The sequence below is a fragment of the Loxodonta africana genome, chromosome 11 (assembly GCF_030014295.1).
Source record: "Loxodonta africana isolate mLoxAfr1 chromosome 11, mLoxAfr1.hap2, whole genome shotgun sequence".
Classification (NCBI taxonomy): Eukaryota; Metazoa; Chordata; class Mammalia; order Proboscidea; family Elephantidae; genus Loxodonta; species Loxodonta africana.
The window spans coordinates 48,518,221-48,531,559 of NC_087352.1; the positions used below are offsets into that span (position 1 = coordinate 48,518,221).

A 13,339-nucleotide genomic window follows, 5' to 3' on the forward strand; every position below is an offset into this window, starting at 1 on the left:
TTTCCTAAGAGATCTTAGCCTGAAGGAAATCTTCTTATCTAAACAATAAATTGTCTCCCCCAACTCAAAGAAAGGAAATCAAGCTTAAGGAGTGAAGGCAAACTGGCCTAGGCTGGCATTAAAAATCATACTGAGATGAGAAAGAAAATGGCATGGTCAACAACTACTACAAAAGGTAGGGGAGGATTAGTCAGACGGAGGGATATAGCTAGTAACTCTCTAAGGTAAGTAACTTCAGTCAAATTTGTTATAAATAAATTCCAATTTTAACCAAAAACCCTCAAAACACGCACAAAAACAGACCAAAACCAAGGACAAGAACTTTTTTAACCCCATTTACAAAGCATGATCCATTTCATCTAGTGATTTTAAAATATTTCCTAAGTAATCAGTCCCAAGTCCCTTTAAAAAGCAAGGAGAGCCATTTACCTACTGGGAGGAAGAGGCAGGGTGGTGAAAGCAGGAGGGAGAAGGAGGAAGAGGATGGAAGGGGGGGCAGAGGACAGGAAGGGAACAGGACATGCATACAAAGAGACATTCACAGTTAAAACAGCAGCTGGTGAGAATATAAGTAGGACTTGGTATGTAATTCATATACTTACTGTTACATTTTAAATTTCTCAAAAAAGAGAGAAGGGGAAGAGAGAAAAAAAATTCCTGTAACAGGGCAACTCAGAGACATGCTAATCTTGAAGATTTAGTGAGTGAATACCAGATACAGTTAAGAGTTTAAAAAGATAACTGGAGGTAAAGACCACCTTCCAGTGAAAAAAAGCAAGGGACAAACTGGAGCCCCAGTCACAGTATAAGTGCCTCTGGGTAGCAGGAAAGCAAATGTCTAAACCTCATCCCAGGCTGTAGCATTTAAGGAGAGGCAAGCATACTTCGTTTGACTCAAGAGTTTATACTGCTTAAGCACCTGGTCCACTTCTGGAAAAATGTTGTTTTAAATAGAAGGTACAAGTTAATATGGATGCTATTTCCTTAATAAATTGTTCTCCAGAAAAAGTTAAAGTACACGGACATATGTTCTATAACTGATTCAGCTACCCATGGCTCAAGAAGGACTACCTGGTGGATTTTAAGGTATGCCCGCAAACAAGCACTCCTCTTTATTTGTGGCAGCTGCCTGATCATAGTCTAAAAAAAAAAAGTTGTTTTATTCACCTTGGCACAGCTAACTTCAGAGCTTTTAACTCTTCGTATTAGCTGTTAAACGTACATTTCTAAAATGCTTGGGAAGAAAGAAGGGAAAAGATAATGTAGTCCATGTTATGCTGAAGACAAGGAAAGAAAATCTGAATCATATACATTTTTTTTTTTTTAATCTCCAAAACCTTTGATTGAATATTTACAAAAATCACGATGTTGATCCATGACTGGGTACATTTTAAGTGACTCTTTACTTTCGCATGGTATTAACTGATTTAATGCTTTATTCTGATTGTAGTTTGTGAAAAATCACGTGCAAGTTCCAAAATGCTCAATTTCCCAAATCTTCCTCTATTAATGAACTATCTAGGAATTTTATCCTGAATCTGTTCATATAAAAATCAAACATCCCATCAGGATTTGCGTTTTATTATTCAAATGAGTAAAACTCCTTTAATGAAGTTTTCCTGATTCGTACCAGAACAGGATCCCAGAAAATCCTTTATAGAAAGACGAAGTTCTCTGCTCCTTAAAGTTTCTGATTTAACCACAATACAGGACATGTACAGAAAGAGAACTAGAAGAGTAAACTAGTAAGAAACAATTCATCAAAGCAAAGCACTAACCTATCAAAAAGGTTGTTTTTAGAGGGCTCCTTTAATTGCCGAGTCCTTGCAGAAAGAAAATCAATTTACATATTAACATTCTGCTCCCTACTGAGGAGCTCCCTGGGTGCACCAGCCTTCACAAAGCTCAGCCACCCAGTCACTTCCTCCGGAAATGAGGCTAACCACAGCTCACCCCAGGCTCTGCGTGGTTTCCAACATCCAGAGAGGCACTGGGGTTTGGGAGAGGACACTTAAACCACAACCAACAATACTGGCTAGGCCTGTGTGACACAGCTCAAGCTGAGGGGCTTCTGTTTTGTGGAGTTTTTGTTGTCATTTTAGTGGAAAATCACAGGTCTCTCACTGATGCAGCTGACTAGACATTGTCTTTATCTCCCTCTCCCGCTACCAGACAACCTCACCAATCCAAAGCACTTGAGAGGCAGACTGCTGTACCACCCAGGGACTAAATTCACATCACATACTCAAATTAAGCCAACTCAAGTCAAACCGTGTGATGAATGTTTTCTTTTAGAGTCAAAAATAGAATTGTGCTGACTTGCCGTTAGCACGAAGGTTCTTGATCACTGGCATATCTACTTACTTTGCTATACAAAGCTTCCAAAAATACCTTTCCCACGTTTTTCTTTAGAAAAATTTAACCGGCTAGACTGCCCTCAGTTTAGCAATCCAAAATGATGGCTCTGCTAGAAAAACTCCAACACAGAAGAGTTTCTCAAATACCTAAGCTATTCCACAGGGACCACAATGGGTCAGTTCTGCCCAGGGCCTCCTTATGGCCGCTGCACAACTGTTACAGAACTGTGTTGTGGAATAAGCCACCCAACCCCCCATCAGAATTCAGTTATCTAGCTGTGTGCTCTCTCTAGGGGTATCTTTGATTTCATCCTCATGAATGCCTTTGGGAGCCAGGTAATTTACCTGGGCTACCCAGCTGACCATCTCTGCAGATACCTGATGTATGACAAGTAAAAAGGTGCTGAGTTTACAAGCTAATGCAAGAAAATCTTCAACTAAGGAGATTACCATAAGATCTCTCCGATAGCATACCCACAACTAAGAAACTCTTAAGATTTAGGCAGAAAACCCTGCTCTTTCCTTAGTTAACCCCAGAGAAAAATGGGTACGGGACCTATTTGCTGTGTGTGGACATCAAGTCATTGATCTTAGAACACAGGGCAATGGTTTAAACCAAAGAAATGAAATCTTCCAAAGAGAGGAATACATGTACAAAAAAAAGTTTGATGCAGGATTATTTGTAACAAAGCTAAACACCAGAAACCATCTAACTTCCATCAACAGGAAAATTATTAAATCAATTACAGTATACCATTAAGTGAAAAATATTCAAGTCACAAAACAATACATATACTGTGTACTATACTAAATTGGGAGAAAAAAAAACACATATCATATTTGTATTTGTAGTAGAGGGGTTAAGAGCTCGGCTGCTAAGCAAAAGGTTGAGAGTTAGAATCCACCAGCCACTCTTTGGTAACACTATGGGGCAGTTCTACTGTCTTACAGGGTTGCTATGAGTCAGACTCAACTCAACAGCAACGAGTTTTTTTTTGTTGTTGTTGTTGTTACAAATATAGAAGGGGCCCTGGTGGCACAATGGTTATGAGCTCAATTGTTAACTGGTTCCAACCTACCAGCTGCTCCACAGGAGAAAAGATCTGGCAATCATCTCCTGTAAAGATTTTGGCCTTAGGAACCCTATGGGGGCAGTTCTACTCTATCATACAAGGTCGCTGTGAGTTGGAATCAACTCGGCAGCACACAACAACACAAATATAAAATTTATAGATATGTAAAATGCATAGACAGGTTTAGAAGGATGTACCTCAAACACTCTGACACCTGGCTCTGGACAGGGCAGTGGACTGGAAGACAAAAGGAAAACTGAAGTCATACTTTGAACTTCTGCTCAATACATCCATTTGTATTCTTATAAAAGTAAAAAAAAAATTTTTTTCCAAGTCCATCCATCTAAGTGGAGGTTTGCATATGAAATGTTTGTATCTACACAAAGAGAGGCAGAAAATTCCTATAAATTTAGGTACAGTCAAAAGCATCAATCTGAGAAATTCTGGCAATGGTACTTCTGTACTAAGCTCTACTTCCCTCTGGAAACACATCTTTTAACTAAAAGACGCTTGTGCGGGTAGTTTACTAATTCATCAATGAGTCTACAGAAACACTGAAAGGGTCTGGGCTAAACCTGTCACCGTTAATAAGCTTCAGAAAAATTCATTACAGTCTTTGCTTGAAGTGGGTTCCTCAAATAGTTTCACGATGAGAAAGCAAGAAAAAAATTTCTAAAGTCTTCACTGTTAGTTGGATATAAACTGCCTTTCTTTTTTAAATGAAGCGTGTTTGGTGAATCACTACTTACCCTTATAAATGCTAATAACAAAGGGTTCATGCTTTAGGAGTAAAAGTCAAAGGCTTTGGAGACTTTCCTTAGGCATTTTATAAACACCATGCTTTTTAGCAGCATCTCTACCATTCCATTCTAGCTTGAAGCAAAGTAGAGATTTTCTAAATCAGCAGTGATGTTTTGAGTAACAAAAGGAGAGCTTCAAAGTGATTTTCCTTTGTCACATGAACAAGCCTTCTAAATTTCTGCACATAAGTCTTAAATCCTGCACAGAAGCCTTTGTCCTTGAAATGCTCTAATCGAACCAACAGCTCAAGTTCCTGTTTCTTCTCACTCATCTTACCAACCAGTCATTCCTTATTTTAAATACATATTTTAAAACATCTGCAAACATTTCTGCGACAACCAGCACTAGAAAGCATGGAAGAGAAAACCAGTAGCTTAGGCTATCTTACACATCTCTGGGGCTTTTACATTTCAAGGAGACATGCTTGCTTGTCTCCTTCCTTCCCTCCCTCAACAGAGGTCCTTCTTGTGGAATTCTCACTATCCAAACTTTTGAAGTATTGTTCTCGCCACAAGACTTCACGTCAGTGGTTCTCAACTTGGGGGTGAATTTTCCCCCCTCCCTTGGCTGCTAACCAAAAGGTTGGCAGTACAACTCCACCCAGAGGTAGGTACCTCAGAAGAAAGGCCCAGCAATCTGCTTTTGACAAAATCAGCCATTGAAAACTGTAGGGAGCAGAATTTTCCCGATGTACATGGGGTCGCCGTGAGTCAGAATCGACTCAAGAGCAAATGGTGGTGGTAGTGTCCTCCTGGAACTCTGACGATGTCTGAAGATATTTTGGGTTGTCATGACGTGGGGGAAGCGGGGAGGAGAGTGCTACTGGCATCTAGGGGATGGAGGCCAGGGATGCTGCTAACCATCCCACAATGCACAGGACAGCTCCCACCACAAAGAATTATCTAGCCTCAAATGTCAATAGTGCCAAAGCTGAGAAACCCTGGTCTACGTGAACACAGACATTTCGCCTTATCACCCTGTCTGGGGCATCAACACCTTATCCTGCTAAAATCATCATAAACCTGTTTCTACCAGTTTCTACATCAAAGCCTTCTCTTAGTATGAAAATGGTGGCCGTCACCGCCCCTGCTCATCCCTACCCTTTTCCCCTCCCATCTACTGAACCCAAAAAACCATACCCGTTGCCATAAGGTCAATTCCGACTTATAACGACCCTACAGGGACAGAGCAGATCTGCTCCATACGGTTTCCAAGGAGTGGCTGGTGGCTCCAAACTGCCAACCCAGAAGGATGTAAATGACAGGGCTCCCTGGGCAGTTGTTATCTCTGTTCTATGTTCCAAAATGACGCTGTTGGCTAATCTTTCAGCACTTCTCACTAGACACCAAGTTCACTTAAAATATTTTGGAAATTATAAAATACAGTACTTCCATCTATAAAATATGACTCAGAGCATCCCCCAAAGTTATCATTCTCAGCATGCTTACTGGCTAATGACTTTAAAAATAAACTCATTTAGACATTCTCCTCCTGGAGTAGATAACGAAACATAGAAAAACAGGAAAAAGAATTAATTATATCATCTGGTCGGTCACTATGTTATGTTAAAAGGAAGAAAATAGATGAAGCTCACTTCTTTCATTACTCCCCACAAGGCACTCTATTTTTTCATTAATTTCATCAAAGACAACCAACAGCTTGGAACAATGTTTATTTACCCAGGAATGCTCCTCCTGTGTTATAAAACTTTCCACCAGAAAAGGTGGAGGGGGGCCTCCAGTCTAGGAATCTGAGAAATGCTAGATCTCACAGAGAGAGAGAGACAGAGCTTTCTTTTCTCAAGGCTTCTTGGAACTTTCTAGTGCTAATGTGCATCCCCAACATGAATCTTCAAAATGGGGATCCAGGGTTGGCAGCATTTCCCAAACTTACTTGATCCCGGGAGCTTTCAGGGTGAGACATCTTTGACACTACTGGTTCTGTGAGATACTTAGAAGCAAGGTTTAAGAAATTTCTCTTTGGGAACCAGTATTAGGAAACAGGCGCACATTCTGGAATATGAGGGGGCTGCTTCCCGACCATTTTTCTTAACAGCTCTAACTCCAAGGTTTTCTTTGTAGCTTTTGGTAATTCCTCTCTAAGGGAACTTCTACATCAAACCCAAGGTGACTTCAGGAAAGAACAAGCAAACACTAATTTCCAAAAATGTAGGAAGAACAATAATGAACAGATTTTCAAGAGAGACTCAACTCTGCCTCTAGGTTCAATGATACAGAAATGTATTATTATAAAAACTTTGTCTGGCTGGTCCTATAAGTACTGCCAAAAGGAGGCACTGCGATTTGTATTGCAAAGCTACACATACAGAGGTAAAAAAAAAAAAAAAAAGAGGTAGGTAAGCATATATACAGAAAAGGAGAAAACTAAGAAAGGGAGCAAGGAATCTCTTAATGTCATGTACTTGTCTTAGCCCCAGCATCATCAGTGTCACTAAGCAAGCAAGAAGTTCCTCCTGAATCTTGACAAAGAGAGAAATGCTGGTTGATTTAGAAGCAGTGGCTTAGAACTCCAAAGATAGCTGAGCCTGCCACTGATTCGTTGTAGAAATGACACCTATAAACCACAGTCCACTGTCGTAATTAAGAGCATGGGCTTTGGAGAAGACAAAAATGGCTCTTCCTTTTCATAGTTACAAGACTGAGCACAGGAAAGGAGCCAAGACAGCAGCTTAGTTAGATACACCTTGCCATCCCTCTATAGCAAAGATCTGAGAAACCAAGTGATATAGATATAGACAATTCTGGAACACTGAACATGAAATGAAAGCGTAAGGAATTAAACACCAATTGAATGAAAAAACTGATCAAAAACAGCTAACAAGATACGGAGTGGAGCGGCCCTGCCAGCCAACCTGGCAAAACGTGGCCATCTTGAGACAAAGCCAATCGGGATCCTGGATAAGCAGCACAGAAAGGCAACGTCACAGAATTCCCAACAGGAGACAGAGAAACTGCACTGACACACCCGGAATAAAGCAGGGTGAGCAGTACATAAACTGGACCTAGGGAGCAAGGCTGCATGAAGGAGGACAAGCGCTCTGGGAATCCCAGTGTCCACAAAGCAGGGAGGGAACCGGGAACAAGACATAGGGCATAACACCAGCACCGGTCCCTAACCTCTGGGGTGGGTGGCGCACACACAGTGATGGACTGAAAACTACAAAACACTACTGCAAAAAGCCAAAAGAGACCTACCTAAACACAAAAGCATACCATACTCAAGAACAGAAAGATTTAACCTTGTGAAAACGTCAATACTACCCAAAGCAATCTACAAATACAATGCAATCCCAATCCAAATTCCAACCACATTCTTTAAGGAGATGGAAAAACTAATCGCAAAATTTATATGGAAAGGAAAAAGGCACCAGATAAGCAAAGCATTGCTGAAGAAGGACAAAGTAGGAGGCCTCACACTTCCCGATCTCAGAACCTACTATACAGCCCCAGTAGTCAAAACAGCCTAGTACTGGTACAATGACAGACACAGAGACCGATGGAACAGAATTGAGAACGCAGAAGTAAACCATCCACCTATGGACAGCTAATCTTGGACAAAGGGTCGAAGTTCGTGAAATGGGGAAAAGAAAGTCTCTTTAACAAATGGTCCTGGCAAAACTGGATATCCATTTGCAGAAAAATGAAACAAAGCTCATATCTCACATCTTACACAAAAACTAACTCAAAATGGATCAAAGCGCTAAATATAAATCTTAAAACTATAAAGATCATGGAAGAAAAAATAGGGACAATGCTAGGGGCCCTAATATAGCGTATAAACAAAATATCAAGCATAACTGAAAACACACAAATAGCAGAAGATAAACTAGATAACTGGGATCTCCTAAAAATTAAACACTTATGCTCATCAAAAGACTTCATCGAGATGGTAAAAAGAGATACCTGTACACTGAAAAAATTTTTTAGCTACAACATGACAAGGGTCTAATCTCTAAAAGTTATAGAAAACTTCAATACCTCAACAACACGAACAACTCAGTTAAAAAATGGGCAAAGGATATGAACAGACACTTTACCAAATAAGAAATCCAGGTGGCTAAAAAACACATGAAGAGATGCTTGTGATCATTAGTCACTGGAGAGATGCAAATCAAAAGTACAATAAGATACTATCTCACCTGGCAAGAACGGCACTGATCCAAAAATTAGAAAACAACAAATGTTGGCAAGGTTGTGGGGAGACTGGAATTCTTATACACTGCTGGTGGGAATGTAAAATGGTACAGCCACTATGGGAAAACACTATGGCACTTCCTTATAAAGCTAGAAATACCGTATGATCCAGAAATCTCACTCCTAGGTATATATTCTAGAGATATAAGAGCCATAACAAGAATAGACATATGCACACCCATGTTCATGGCAGCACTGTTCACAAAAGCAAAAAGACAGAAACAACCTAGATACGCACCAATGGATGAAAGGATAAAAAACACTAGATACACACACAATGGAATACTATGAAACGATACAGGCTAATGACAAATCCACAAAACATCTCATAACATGAATGAATCTAGAGAACATTACACTGAGTGAAATAAACCAATCACAAAAGGAAGACAAATATCGTATGAGATCCTACCATAAAAAGTTCATGCACAAAAAGTAACATTCTTTAAGGTCACAAAGGGATGAGAGGTGCACCAACTAGGTAGCAGACACATGTTAACGCCTTTGCTGCTATTGGTGTAACAGTACACCAGCCTCTGGACCTCATAGGTAGTAGGTCATTTCAGCTCTAAAGCAGTTAGTGTTAAGGTGGGTCCCTTTTGAAATACGTGAAGCTCAGGAGATATGAGTTGGAGCCTCACTGTTGTACAGGTTGAACATTCTATCAGGTGATGCCTCCTAAATGTTAGTTTTGTAGACGTTTGTAAACTTTTTCTTTTTTTCCCTTTATTTCTGTGAGGTAAGACTTGCAAGCATAATTAGGCTTTCTTGTGCGATAGTTACGGAGCCCTGATGGGTTTGTTTCAGTTTTTGTGTCATATTTGGAAAACCAGAGGTCCTCCATATAACCTGACGGAAAGGTGCCTGCAATAAATTACTTCCCTAGTTTCCACTGGCGTATTGTCATACCGCGGATCCGTGGCACCCCAGTGCCACTTGCCTTATTGGTGGCTTGTACTACCAGATCATATTTCTCAAAATCCGTTATTACCAAATGTCATGGACTGAACTGTGTCCCCCAAAAATATGTGCCAAGTCAGTTAGGCCATGATTCCCAGTATTGTGTGGTTGTCCTCCATTTTGTGATTGTAATTTTCCTATGTGTTGTAAATCCTAATCCCTGCCCGTGGTTAAAGAGGCAAGATTGGATTATGTTAAAGAGGATTAGGGCGGGATTGCAACACCCTTACTAAGGTCACATCCCTGAGCCAATGTAAAGGGATCTTCCCTGGGGTGTGGCCTGCATCACCTTTTATCTTACAAGAGATAAAAGGAAAGGGAAGCAAGCAGAGAGTGAGGGACCTCATACCACCAAGGAAGAAGTACCCGGAGCAGGCCCCGTCCTTTGGACCTGGGGTTCCTGCACTGAGAAGCTCCTAGACAACAGGAAGATTGATCACAAGGACCTTTCTCCAAAGCCAACAGACAAATCCTTCCCCTGGAGCTGAAGCCCTGAATTTGGACTTCTAGCCTACTAGACTGTGAGAGAATAAACTTCTGTTTGTTAAAGCCATCCACGTGTGGTATTTCTGTTACAGCAGCACTGGACAACTAAAACACCAACCAAAAATTAAACACACTCAATTAGTAAGCATGCATCCCATTCCTGAAAAACATATGCCATCAAAAAAAAAAAAAAACACTAAGGAGAAAAAAATGTAATAAGTAACGGGTTTTAACTTTGGTGAGGGAAAGGCGACACACAATATGGGAGAAAGTAGCACAACACGATCAAGACAAAGAAAGACACTGAGAAGTACACAAGAATAAAAGGCAACTATGCTAAATACTACAACATACACAATCCTGTAACAATAGTAACAACAAACAATAATTGGACACATAGGCAGACTAAAAAAAAAAACCCACTGCCATCAAGTTGATTCTAACTCACAGTGACTTTATAGGACAGAGTAGAACTGCCACAGGGTTTCCAAGGACCAGCTGGTGGATTCAAACTGCCACATCTTTTGGTTAGCAGCCCGAGCTCTTAACCACTGGGCCACTAGGGCTTCCATAGGCAGATACGTATGCTGAATAGGTACAGGAAGGCATACGGGCGTATACCCACGTGCATATATAGACCAAGTTGTGGATACTTCTACATGCATATTTGTGTGTGCTACATGTACAGTCATATATACACTGGAACGCATAGAAAGCACAGTCAGGGAACTTCTTAGACGCAACCAAACACTTTGAGGGACTGAGTTACTGGACTTGAGGGCTGGGGACCATAGATAGTCTCAGGAGACATCTAGGTCAACTGGCATAATACAGCTCATAAAGTTAATGTTCTGTATCCTACTTTGGTGAGCAGCGACTGAGGTCTTAAAAGCTTGCAAGAGGCCACCTAAGATACGACTATTTGTCTTTTCCCGTTAGGAACAAAGGAGAGTGAAGAGAACCAAAGACTAAAGGAAGCAATGAGTCCAAAGGACTAATGGCCCACACAAACCACAGCCTCTGCTAACCCGAGACCAGAAGAACTAGACGGTGCCTGGCTACCACTACTGACCCCTCTGACCTGGATCACAATAAAGGGTCTTGGACAGAGCAGGAGAAAAATGTAGAACAAAATGCAAATTCATAAAAAAAATGACCAGACTCACTGGTCTGATAGAGACTGGAGGAAGCCCTGATACTATGATCCTTAGTCATCCTTCTAACTTGGTTCCGAAGCCACTCCCAGGGATGACCTGTCAGCCAAATAAAAAACAGGCCTATAAAATAAACAATAACACCCATGAGGAAAGTGCTCCTTAGAACAATCAACTATATGAGACCAAAAGGGTAGCATCTGCCCAAAAGCAGAGAAGGCAGGAAGAAGAAGAAAAACCGGACAAACGTAAACAGGAAACTCAGACTGGCAATGGGGAGAGTGCTGACATATTGTGGGTACTGCAACCAATGTCACGGAACATTTTGTGTACAAACTATTGAATGTGAAAATAATTTGCTCTGTAAACATTCACCAAAGCACAATTAAAAAGAAAAAAGATTGAGCATATTACTTAATTTCCTTGAGCTTCCACTTCCTCTTGTATAAAATGGAAATAGTAAGATCTACTTCATAAAATTGAGAATTCAAATAATCCATGTTAGATGCTTACCATAATAGCATGTACTAACTGCTTCCTAAGTATAAGTTATTATTATTAACATCAAAACAGGTCAGTGATGGGAGTCTAGAATAGAGAAAGCCCCAGAAGAAATGAAGCCACAACTCTGATGCTTCCGATTGGGCAATAATAAGGTAGATGCCATCAGAATTCCAACAACGACAACAGGGATGGAATGTACCACTAAGCATGCTTAAGTGCCCCTTCCAGAAAGGCAGCCTAGCAAGGTCTTCTAGAAGCACAACAGATACAGAAACAGACTTTTCCTATCCTCAATGACCTGAAATTAGACCACTGTGTAACCAAAGATGTTAGAGCTAAATCTGAAACTCCAACTGAAGTCAACATTACCCTAATGCTCAAATTAGAGGAATACACAGAAATTTTGTTTTAATTGAGTGATCTAAATCAAAAGCAATAAAGCCTAGCTAGCATTCAAAACCACTTGTTTAATCTTTCCCAAAATTAATGCTGGGTAGATAAATCAGACATGCAGCCTATGAGAGGCCCCCAAACAGACACATCCACATTCTCTCTCTCTCACACACACACGCACACCACCAAGAAGCCTCAAAAATACATACTACATACCCATGAGAGGCCCTAAATACTAAGCCTGAACAATCCTCCAGCCACACATGGTCACATGTCCTGACTCTGGTGTCTCAGTCTAAGGCATTATTCAGACACCCAGCATTCGCTCTGCATTTCTAGAGCTGACTGAAAGCTAAGCATATTGTTTTTGTGATTTTGAATAAATAGAGAAAAATTCAATTTCTACACTCAAAAAAGTATACACACCTTGGCTACTACTGTAAAGGCCAAATATGAACGCCAGCTCCAATACTTACTGGCAACTTAACATTAGCATATTTTTTAACCTTTAAACCCTATAGGGTTGCTCTGAGTCGAAATCAACTCGACGGCAATGGGTTTGTTTTTTTTTTTTTTTAAACCCTAGGTTCAGGTATAAAACGGGATGAAGCCACCTACTTTTCAGGGTTGAAGTGAGGCCTACCTACTCAGAAATCAAATCATTCCAAACAGACAGTTTCCTCAGCTGCACTTTCCCAAGGGGACCCTGTCACACTTTAGCTAATCTTCCTGGTTGTTGTTGTTGCGTGCCGTTGAGTCGATTCCGACACATAGCAACCCCATGTGACAGAGTAGAACTACCTCCACAGGGTTTCCTAGGCTGTGATCTTTACAGGATCAGATCTCCAGGTCCTTCTCCTGCAGAGCCTCCGGGGGGGCGGGGGGAGGGTTCAAACTGCCCACCTTTCCTGACAACTTTTATTTTTCCTCTACTTCAGTCTAGTCAGACAACTCTGCTCAGTGTCCACTGCACACATTGTCTTCTCAAGCCAAGCGTTAGCCTTTCCCATTACTACCCTCCCTGGATCACCTTTTCCTTTTTGTCAAAATCCATCCCACTGCTTTTTCACAATTCCACCCAAAACTTATCTTTTTCAGAACCTCTACTTGGAGATCCTGTCCTTTCCCTTTTTTGTATCTTTCCTCCCGCCTCTACTCTTAGAATCCAAGTGGGCATGTCAGAAAACTGTGTTAAAAACTAAGGACACTCCTGAAAGCTCCATAGACATATGGAGTTTGGACTCCCTGAGGGACCAAATTGCTGGGCTGAGGGCTGTGGGGACCATGACCTCAGGGAATATCTAGTTCAACTGGCATAATATAGTTTATAAAGAATAAAATATGTATGTTCTACATTCTACTATTGTGAGTACTGTCTGGAGTCTTAAAAGCCTGTG

At 40.9% G+C, this 13,339-nt stretch overlaps 1 protein-coding gene across 7 annotated transcripts in view; it reads right to left on the bottom strand.

The window, feature by feature from the left end:
* The window catches only part of ZNF532 (zinc finger protein 532), a 134,002-nt gene that overhangs the window by 96,798 nt on the left and 23,865 nt on the right, over positions 1-13,339 (bottom strand). The window contains exon 3 of one of the 7 annotated variants that reach the window (XM_064294458.1): positions 3,628-3,667. The exons of 5 other annotated variants lie outside the window; for them this stretch is intronic. The gene's annotated coding sequence lies outside the window, so the exon portion shown is untranslated. Of the gene's footprint in view, positions 1-1,778; positions 3,577-3,627; positions 3,668-13,339 lie in introns of those variants that run through there. One more of the 7 variants, XM_023543750.2, reaches the window with a different exon arrangement.